This window comes from Macrotis lagotis, chromosome 1, assembly GCF_037893015.1.
Source record: "Macrotis lagotis isolate mMagLag1 chromosome 1, bilby.v1.9.chrom.fasta, whole genome shotgun sequence".
In the NCBI taxonomy this organism is placed as follows: Eukaryota; Metazoa; Chordata; class Mammalia; order Peramelemorphia; family Peramelidae; genus Macrotis; species Macrotis lagotis.
This window is the reverse complement of record NC_133658.1, coordinates 164,661,429-164,672,682: the sequence shown is the minus strand read 5'-3', so window position 1 is coordinate 164,672,682 and position 11,254 is coordinate 164,661,429.

Genomic DNA, 11,254 nt, shown 5'->3' with positions numbered 1-11,254 from the left:
TCAAGAAGTGGAGAGAATAGGAGAGGAGAGAGTGACAAGGAGAAAATCTGTTAGCAAAGTATTCTAAAAGTCCAGGTGAGTGATAATCTATCCTAAGGTCCTGGCTACAGGAATGGGGAGGGAGCAGATGAAACAGAAATTATATATGGAAAATTAATAAGGCTATACATTTAAACGGATATGAGAGGTTGAGGAAAGAACCAATACTGAGGAAAAGTGGTACCATTTAAAATAGTAAAACCTAAAGAACTTGGTTTTAAGAGAAAAAAATTATCAAAAGTTTGGTTTGGGATATCTCAAAAGTATGGGACATTCAATACAGTTATTAGGAGATGTGTATCTCTAAATCATAAGAGAATCATTCAAGTATTGTTGGTAGTGAATGTGACTGATTGTGATTGGGGGGAGAAGAGCTTAGGAGAAATGAAGACCTAAGTTAGAAGAAAAGAAAACCTAAACTCTAGGTCCTGCAGGGTGAAGAAAGAGGGTAGAAAACCTATAGAAGAAAGGAAAAAATCAATAGGGAAATCAAAAGAGTATGTTGCCTCAAGATAGAAAAAGAAGAGGAAATTTCCAAAAGGTGATCAATGGGCAATAACATCAAATATTACAGAGCTATTTAGGAGAACTTTAGGAAAAATATAAGTGAATTAGATAATTAAAATGGCATTGTGACAAAGATTAGTTTTAATGAAGCACTTAGTACAGAAAAAAATGATTTTAAGAGGCTGAGGATGAGGAAAGAGTAATTGGTGAGGAAGCAGAACACTGGGTTTGAACAACCTTTCTGCCTGTCTTATGTATATATGGAAGCTAGATGGCACAGTGGAAAGAGCCTTGGTCTTGAAATCAGGAGGGTGGGAATTTGAATCTAACCTCAGACATTTGTTGCTTACTAGCTGTGTGACCTTGGGCAAATTAAACCTGATTACCTTGCATATAGGGACATCTCAAGACATCCTGATTCATATCTGGCCACTGGACCCAGATAGTCCTGGAGGAGAAACTGAGAGTGGTGACTTAGCACAGTACCCTCACACTCAAATCTGATTCATGTGCTTGTCATGGCATCCTCTCCCTGATGTTGCTATCTTCTTCAAAAATGAAGGTAAAACATTTGTGTGACTTTTCCAAGTTTTGAAATACCTTACAGAAAATTATATTGTTCACCTTCTGCTGAGGTCTTTCTTGATTTCCCATTCCTTTTAAGACTACTTCACATATGATATACATATAGATATACATGTAGATAGATATAGCTATAGATATGAGCTCCTTGAAGGCAAGGACTGTCTTTAACTTACTTTGCATTCCCAGCATTTAGTACAGTATCTGGTACATGTTGTTCTTCAGTTATTTCAGTTGTATCTAAATCTCTGTGACCCCATTTGAAGTTCCATTCATAACCCCATGAAGGGTTCTCTTTGGAGTAGCTATTAGAATAGTTTGCTCTATTTTTCCTCCAGTTCATTTTATTGATGAGGAACCTGAGACAAATAGGATTGAGTAACTTGCCCAGGGTCAAATTGGTAGGAAGTTTCTGAGGCCATATTTGAACTCAGAAATATGAGTCTTCCTGACTTCAAGCCCTGCACTTTATCCATTCCATCACCTCATTGTCCTGAACTGGCCTCAGACACAGCAGTTACCTAAATGATTCATATAACGAAGGAGTATGAGTCACCAGTGAAGCAAGAGAAACCAAATCATAACTTAGACATCTCACTGCTTTGTTTGCTCATATATATATAATGAATTCTTGATAAATGATTATTTTATTATTGGATTGATTCCTTACTCCAAGTTCAATGCTCTATCCATTATTATCTAGCTATTCTAGTTTATTACTTAAATATTTCAGAGAATAAATCAATAAGAGTAAATTGGAAGTTTATCTAACAACATTTAAGAGTTAGATAAAGCCATATACCACAAATTTACAGTAACATATGATACATACTTATCTTTTTGATATTTTATGATAGCATATGATATATTTTATCTTTTTGATATTTTATCTCTCAATGATCCAGGCGAAATAGATATGAGAGGTGTAGTGCAGTAAAGTATCAGACAATACTGAGGAACAGTGATACAATTTTAAAGTAGTGATATCAAAGGAATGTTGACTTAAGAGGAATGAATCTGTTTTGCATAATCTTGAATTTTAAATGTGTATGTGATATTGCGAATAAACAGTTGAAGATGTGGATCCAACAATAGTCCACAACCTAAGAATGGTATGAATCCAAAGTTGAGGATTAGCAGATCATAAGTGTGAGAAACTAGGTAGTCACAAAGAGAGTGAATAAAAGATTTATTCTGAGTGAGGGAGTGGGAAAGAGGCAAGTTAAAAAAATTAAGGCAATGTGGAGAATTAAAAAGAAATTTAAAATGTTTGATATTTTGATGACACCTTAAAGTGTGCAAAGCTCTCCACATATTTTATTTCTTAGTCTATCATGTGCTTAGCTTTTTTGTATACTTAATTTCATGCTCTCTAGACTTCTCTTTTTCCATAGCCTTACTCACTGACTTTATATCCTGGAGGAATTTCTACCCTGGGACTCAGGTTCATTTTATGTCCCATTCTGTAGACTTAGACCCCAAAGACCTGGCAACCCTCCATTATTAATTCTCTTCCCTATCCTATACTCTCCCCTAGTTCACGAATCATAAATCAATTCAACTCTTCCAATTCTTCTAGATGGTGATGTAAATCTAATCTGCTATTTTCCCCTTCTTTCCAAGCCAAAATACCCCTCCCTGGAGAGTAGTCTTTTATGTTGTTGTCTCCTTCATTTGAAACAAAGAATTCTTTGCTTTTGTACATGTACTCCAAGAAATTGTCATAAAATAGATGCATTTTCATTCATTTCATTCATTTTTCATTCATTCATTCATTCATGCACTCATTATACAACCTGGCCTCAACTCAACTTTTCACTCCTATTGTATAAAACTCCCATTCATGTGCTATTTATTGCAAATCATACAAGCCTTTTTTGATCCTTATAACATCACATCTTCTGTTTCATACTTTTGCCCAGGTTATGTTTAGAATGTAAAACCTGCTAAGCTCTGCCTCTGAGAACCATTGACTCCTTCAAATCTCAGCTCAAATGCCACCCTTTGTGTAAAGCCTTTTTCATAGCACTAGATGCTATTGCTTCTTCTCCCATTATCCTCCTGTAACTGCTTTTTTTTATAAATTTTGTACACATATGCATTCTTGTATTTTTGTTTACCTATGTGTATATGTGTGTGTATTCATTTCTCTTGATAGAATGCAAGCTCCTTAAAGGCAGGAATTCCTACTATAGTGTTATCTACAGTAATATTTTCTATAAAAATTTCTTTGGTAGTATATCTGAACTTTTCATCTCCCAAATGTGTCCTATGCCTCCCTAAATCTAAATTTGCATTTCTAGTATGCAACAGAATCTTACACATTTAACAGATGTTTGCAGATTGATTGAAGATTGGTAGGTGGCACAGATTGGAGACTGTCCTTGGAGTTAGGAAGACAGGAGTTCAAATTCGGTCTCAGACACTTACCACTAACTAAGCTGTATGACCTTGGGTAAGTAACTCTGATTGCCTGGCATCCAGAGCCATCTCCAGTCATTCTGAGTTATATTTGGCCCCTGGACCCAGATGATTCTGGAAGGAGAAACTGATGACTCACTCAAATATAATGTATGTGCTTGTCATGGCATCCACGGTCTTCTTCGAAAATGAAGGACAAACATCAGAAGACTGATATTTATGTATATGGTATTTTTCTCATTTGGCACCTCATTTGTGAATGACTTTAAAGCTCTAAATCTTAATCATATATTTCTCCTCTTTTTTATAACAATTCATGGTTAACTTATGGGCTCCTAATAATTTCTGACTCTTTGTGAGGGAGGTGGAGACAGGAACCCATTCAAATCGTCTTGGTTGATCCAAAAATATAAAGCTACATAGCCTGAGACACAGTATTTACCTAATTGACTCAAAGAGCACAGGAATATGAGTCATTAGTGAGGCAATAAGAAAGCGAATCACAGCTGAGACATTTCACTGCTTTGTTTGCTCAGGGGAAAGCAAGTTAGCTCTTTGTCAGATGTCTCTTGAGCCTTTGTTGTTCAGAGACTGATGTACGACTTCAAATCCAACTCACTTTACGTATTATTATCTCTTTTATTCTTTTCAGTTTCTGGACTTCATTAATATACACAGTGCATATATTAGACCACAAGGGCACTCTCTAAAGCATAAACACCCAGGGTCCACTTGTCTAGAAATGTCAATTTGGAGAAGCAGTACTATTTCTTTTCTTGAATAAAATAAAGTAGCCCAATGTTACCTAGCTTTTTATTTTTGTATTATCTGTTCTGGCTAGTAACATGTACCTTCTATGAATTTCAGCCCATTCAGCTTTTACAAGGAAGAATATTCATATGCTACTGAACATTGTCCTATGGAGTGATGGGGAAAATGTCAAAGTGCTTAATAGCCTAGCCATCAACTTGAGTCTGACTCCAGCCTATATTTCCAGCCTTTTCTCAATGGATTCTCTCTTGGTATTACACATTTTATCCAGATTGGAGAATACTCATTCTTTAAATAATATTCTTCTAATCAGTACAATTTCTCAGTAATATTATCAGTTTATTCTAGTAAAACTCATCATAAGAATCATTCTACAATTTCTTATTAAAATGTAGCTTGATTTATTTTCTATATTTCTAAATCATTGTTATCAATTTATCTGACTAGATAACTGACTGCTAATACTGTAACACCTATAGTCATATTTTCTATGAATAATTTGATAGAAGTAAATTTGTACTTGGGGCAGTTAGTTGGTACAGTGGATAGAGCACTGGACTTGGAATCAGGAAGACTTATCTTCAAAACTTCAAATGTGACCATAGATGCTTACTAACTCTGTGACCCTGGAAAAGTCACTTCCATCTATTTGTCAATTTTCTCATCTATAAAATAAGCTGGAGAAGAGAATGGCAATCCTCTGCAACATCTCTGCTAAGAAAATCTCAAATGAGGTCACCAAGAGTCAGACACAGCTGAAACTACTGAACAATAATAAACTTGTACTTACATGTTCTATGTTTCCCTTTCTTTATACTTTACTTACATTCATTCATGTACATGAAATGATTTTTCTCTTCTCCCCTATTCCTACCTTACTACCCAAGAAAACTCTGTCTATTGAAATTCTATCTGTCCCTCAGGACTCAGTTTTCTTACCCTTAATCCTTCCCAACTCCTGACCCTGACCTTGGGCATAATCTCTTCCTCCATGAACTTCTAATATGCCTTGCTCATAATGCTTATGTACCAGATTCTCTATTGGATTATACTTATATGTATACATGTCATAACAATAGAGAAAACAGTGAGAGACAAGTGGACCAGCATGTCCTGGGGAAACATTCATTTGACCGTTATTCTAAGAGGAAAGAGAAGGACCAATGAGAATCTCTTCCAACCTGGACTGACCCATGTTCTGCATAATTCAAAACTTATCTCCTTCATTATACTTTTATATTCTAGATTTCCCTCATTATATATCTCTGTGGTCATCTCCCATTCATACTTACATACAGCTCATATTACATAGTTGTTTAAATCATTTTTCCCCTTTTTTGAATGTGAGTTCCTTGAACTATGTCTTTGTTTTCCTATGCTTAGTAAATACAATCTAAATGTTTATTGATTATATTGAATATATATATTATTGATTATACCTGCTTTTTCAACCTGCCTCAGTCAGTCAGTCAATTGACATTTATGAAGCACCTACTGAGTTTAAAAACTGAGAAAATAAAGTTAAATGACTTATCCAGGATTACACAGCTAATAAGTATCTGTAATCTGATTAGAACTCAGGAAGTTAAATCTTCCTGACTCCAGACCTACAGACAGTGCTTTATTCATTGTCCAATTTCTTTGAATCCCAGACTATCTCTAGACATCCTGAACCATATCTAGTCACTGGACCCAGATGGCTCCAGAGGAGAAAATGAGACTAGTGACTTAGCACAGCAGCCCCTCCCCCACTCAAATATAATTCATGTGCGTGTCATAACTTTACTTCCCTGATGTCATGGTCTTCTTTGAGAATGAAGGTCAAAGAACAACAACAATGGAGCACCTACTAGGTTATAGGAACCATGCAAAATATAAAATAAAGTTCAAAAAATGCCTTGTTCTAAAAAAAAAACTCATAGTCTAATGGAAGAGACAACATGTAAATAACTGTTCAAATAAAACATAAACAGGATAAATTGTGGGTAACCTCAGAAAAACTCTCTTTTTGATAAAAACTATTGGGAAAATTGGAAGTTAGTATGGCAGAAACTTGGATTAGAACAACATCTCACACTACTAATTTAAGATCAATACGGGCACAGGATTTAGACATAGAACATAATAATAAGCAAACTAGGAGATCAAGGAAAAGTTTACTTGTCAGATCTATGGAAAAGAAAGCAGTTTATAACCAAGAAAGAGATGAAGAACATCATTAAAAACAAACTAGATAATTAAAAAAAAAACTTTTGCACAAAAAACACCACTATAACATGATCAAAAGAAATATAGTAAATTGGGAGACAATTTTTATAACTAGTATTTCTGAGAAAGGACTCATGTCTAAAATATATAGAGAACTGAGTCAAATTTATTTTTAAAAAAAGCCATTTCCCAATTGACAAATGGCCAAAGTATATGCAGAGGCAATTTACAGATGAGGAAATCAAAGCAATCCATAGTTATATTAAAAATTGCTCTAAATCATTACTGTTTAGAGAAATGTGAATGAAAGCATCTCTTAGGTATCATGTTACACCTCTCAGATTGGCCAATATGACCAGAAAGGACAATGATCAGTGTTGGAAGGGATGTGGGAAAACTGGGTCACTAATACATTGTTGGTGGAGCTGTGAACTGATCCAACCTTTCTGGACAGCAATTTGGAATTATGTCCAATAAAAATGTGCATACACTTTGATCCAACAATACCACTGCTGAGTCTATTTCCTGAAGAGATCATGACAAAAAGGTAAAAACATCACTTGTACAAAAATATTTCATAGCAGCTCGCTTTATGGTGGCAAAGAATTGAAAAATGAGTGAATGTTCATCTGCTGGGGAATGGCTGAACAAATTGTGGTATATGTACACTATGGAACACTATTGTTCTATTAATAATTGGAGGAATGGGAATTCAGAGAAGCTTGGAAAGACTTGCATGAACTGATGTTGAGCAAGATGAGCAGAACCAGAAGAACATTGTATACTATAACAACAACATGGGGCTGATTGTCGAACTTAATGGACTTGCTCATTCCATCAGTGCAATAAGCAGTGACAATTTTAGAGTATATGCAATGGAGAATACTATCTGTGTCCTAAGAAAGAATTGTGGAGTTTACACAAAAAAACAAATTTAAAAAAAAAGGTTTTTTGTGTTTTACATAATTTTGCTATCTCTTATATTTTATTTTTTTCCCTTAAGGATATGTTTTTTTTCTCTCAACACATTCAATTTTGATCAATGTATAGCATGGAAATAACATAAAGACAATCAGACTGCCTTCTGTGTGGGGGGGGGATTGTAAAATTAAAATAAAAGTTAAAAAAGGCATGGAAATGTGCTTTTCTCAAATTATTGACTATTAGTATTTTAAGCCAGTCATATACACTTTGAAACTTCTATTCAGTAAATACATAGTTAGATAATAAATAATAATAAAATTCTTAGAATCTTAAAATTTGAGGGGACCTGAGAGGTGATATTGCCCTAACTGAAATATGCATTTCTTCCCTAAATGTGGTCAGGCTCCCCACTTTGTTTAAGGATCTCTGGTGATGGAAAACTCAGTGCCTACCATCCTCAGGAAGTTCTTCCCTGGATTAAACCAAAATTTCAACATCTCTGATTTTCACTTTGGGCCTCTAGTCTTCCCTCTTCTAGAACAAAGCAAAATAAACTTAACCTTTTTCCTCCTCTCTGAGTCTTAATTTGGCATCAGATACCTGAGTCATACAGTCATGGGTTCAGTTAGGGCTCCAGTCTGTGGGACTTAATGTAACACCTCACTGGATCCCATCTTAGTAATATCTTATTTTACACTTATGAGTTCTATATCCTGAGTTAGAGAAGTAAGAGTTAGGCAGACTGCTGAGCAGTTGGAAGTATAAATGCTCATTAAATGTGGCTCTTGCTGGGTTATTTAACTTATCAGTGTAATTCCACTTCCTCATCTGAAAAATCAACCCAAGGACTAGGACCTTGATTCACAATTATATCTGATGGGCATTGTTTTCACCTAGTGCTTTCAAAAGAGCAATAGAAACATTCATTCTCAAAAGAGAAATCAAGTATGCAGTTGGTGAAAATGCTTCTTCTGAGTCATACCTTGGTGAAGGAAATGTGGTATGAGCATGATGTGACCTTTATTTTGTTCAAATACTTACTGAAAGATGTGTTTACATCATTTGAGGGAGGAAATAAATAAATGTAACAACAGAGAAACATGGTTATTTCATTGTGAATTTTTTATGTTATATTACTTGAGTGGAACACTGCTTTGGGTTGGAGATTTAAGAGAAAAACAAAAGCAATAGCAAAATCCGGGAGGTAAAAGGAGCAAGATACTAAATTAGTCAGGGCTTCAATGCTGCCTTTTCTTTAGAGCTTTCCAAGTCACAAGCTTTAGAAGGATCCAATATATTTTAAAGGATTTACTGTAGATGAGACACAGTCTCACAGGATGAAAATCTCATGGATGGAAGGAGTCTTTAGAAATCAATTAATTTAAAGATGGAAGAAACTAGGGCCTAGGCAGCATGAATGCCAGGGTCTCATTGGTAGCTAAAAGGAGATTCAAACCCAGGGTTCCTGAGTTCAAATCCTGTCCTCATTCTACTCTACTGTGCTATATTTATTCCTCTACAGATTTCAAGAGTTCAATTTACTTTAAACAACTTGATATCAATAGCTTAATATTATTGCTTTCCTTTGTAATTTTATATAGTTTATTTTATGCATTTAAAATATTCTTAGCAGGGTTCCATGGACTTCATGAGGGGTTAACAACACTGGGAGAAAAGGCTTAGAATACTTATTTCAATAATTTATACGTGCAAAATTGAATTTAAAATAGTGGTCTCAGTCCTCCTTCCCTCACATCCCTGACTCTCAACTAGGAGAAGATGTGCAGTTACATGAACTTTGTACTGGGGCTCTTACTTCTTTCTCAATACTTCTTTCAATGTAGGCACTCATCAATGTGAGTACTCCCTTCAACTTGGCCCAATAGCAACCCATCCACACTGCAGTCCTGGGTGAATTACTTCCCTGGGTCTCAGTTTCCTCATTTTAAAATGAAATAGATAGATTAAATGGCTTCAGAGTTCCCTTCAGATCTCAAACTAGGATCCCTTGGTTTTCTTTGAATCCATATCCTTCTAGAACATCCAATAGGGTGTCCAATGAACATTTCAAAGAGCCATTTTCCAGATCAGTGGTTGTAAACTTGGGATTAACAGTTTTCCTGGACCTAATAATAAAAGTTGACTACATAAATCCATGAATTCCCTAAAAATTACATCTTTATTTTTCATTTGTATCTAACTGAATTTTGGTATTTCCTTCAATTATGAATATAGGTAATGACAGTATTCTGATAAGTACATGGGTATCATCAGTCAGTCAAAGGGGCCCATGATACACACAGAAGTTCAGAACTCTTGCTTTAGATTTCTTGATAGAGCAGAGATAACTGTCCAGTGGTTATCTTTTGCTGTTACTACATGACTGGTCCACTCCTAATTCTCTAATGATATGCTTCTTCTACATAATTGCTCATTGGTAATATGTATCATTCTACCTCCATCCACCATAAAACTCTCTCCCCTGCCATGTGGGTGACTCACAACTTTAATCTTTTTGGAGACTGTTTTTTCATGATTTATGGCCATATTGTGGAGAAGGGGAAAAAACATTTCTTCCCATGTATAGTTTGGGATTATTAACAGTACCATGTACTTTCCTAAATACAATCTGGTTTACTCTTCCCCTCCTAATCATTTTTGGGTTCAGTTCATAGTGCTGAATACAGGCTCTGCCTTGATGAACAAGCTCTATAAATTATGCGTCCAATTAGCTGTACATCAAGGCATTGTTCTTTCACTTGATTTTTGTAGATAGTTAAAATGAACTGTATTGAATGATTGTTTCTCTTTTAATAGACTGCAGAATTCTCAGGCTGGATAAAACCTGCACAGTACCAGAACGTGGCAGATCTTCCTATCCAAGAAAGGAAAACAAAGCCTTGCTTAGAATTGAACCCTTTAGAATGTGTCATTATCACTTTATAGCAAAAATTCTTATTTTTTTAGGAGGGTGTCATGGACTCCTTTGACAGTATGATGAAGCCTGCTCAGAATAATAGACTCAGAATAATTGCCTACATTTGTAATAGAAAGAAATGCTAATTTTACTCTAGAAGTCAGGGAAAATAGAGTTTTCCCCCACCCAAGTTCATGGACCCTTTGAAATCTATCACCTTCCAAGTGGTCTATGTACCTCAGATTAAGAATCCCTGCCTTAAAGAATAGACCTTGAGAAAAGATTTATTCCCAGAAGTATTATAAGGCTCAAATAAAATAATAAATATATAGTACTTTATAAATCTTTACAAGGAGAAACATTTAAATAATTATATTTATATTACATTATATTAATCTACAAATATCAGACCTCTAATCTAGTGATAACTCCTTTCCTTAAGTCTTTTACTGCACTTAAGCTATGTTTATAGGGCAATCAAAGGGTTTGCTGATAAATGTTTAATAACCTGACAAAAAAGGCATGCATAAACACACTTTTAGTTGATATGATTAAAACTTTCTTAAGTCTAGACCATCAATAAAACAATAAATCAAATCTTGATTTGTTGCAATTGATACTATCTGAGGTGTAAATGAAACTGAAAATTTACCAATTAACTCTCACAAGCATATTAGAGCTGATCCTGGCACAGTCCCTGTATTCTTTATCATCCCTTCTTCCTAACTTCCTGCAGGAAAATCAATTTGGAGTTTCCTTAGCTAAAATACTGAAGTGGTTTGCCATTTCCTTTTTCATCCCATTGTACAGATTAGGAAACTGAGACAAGCAGGGTTAAATGAATTTTCCAGAATCATACAACTAGTTAAGTTTTGAGGATAGATT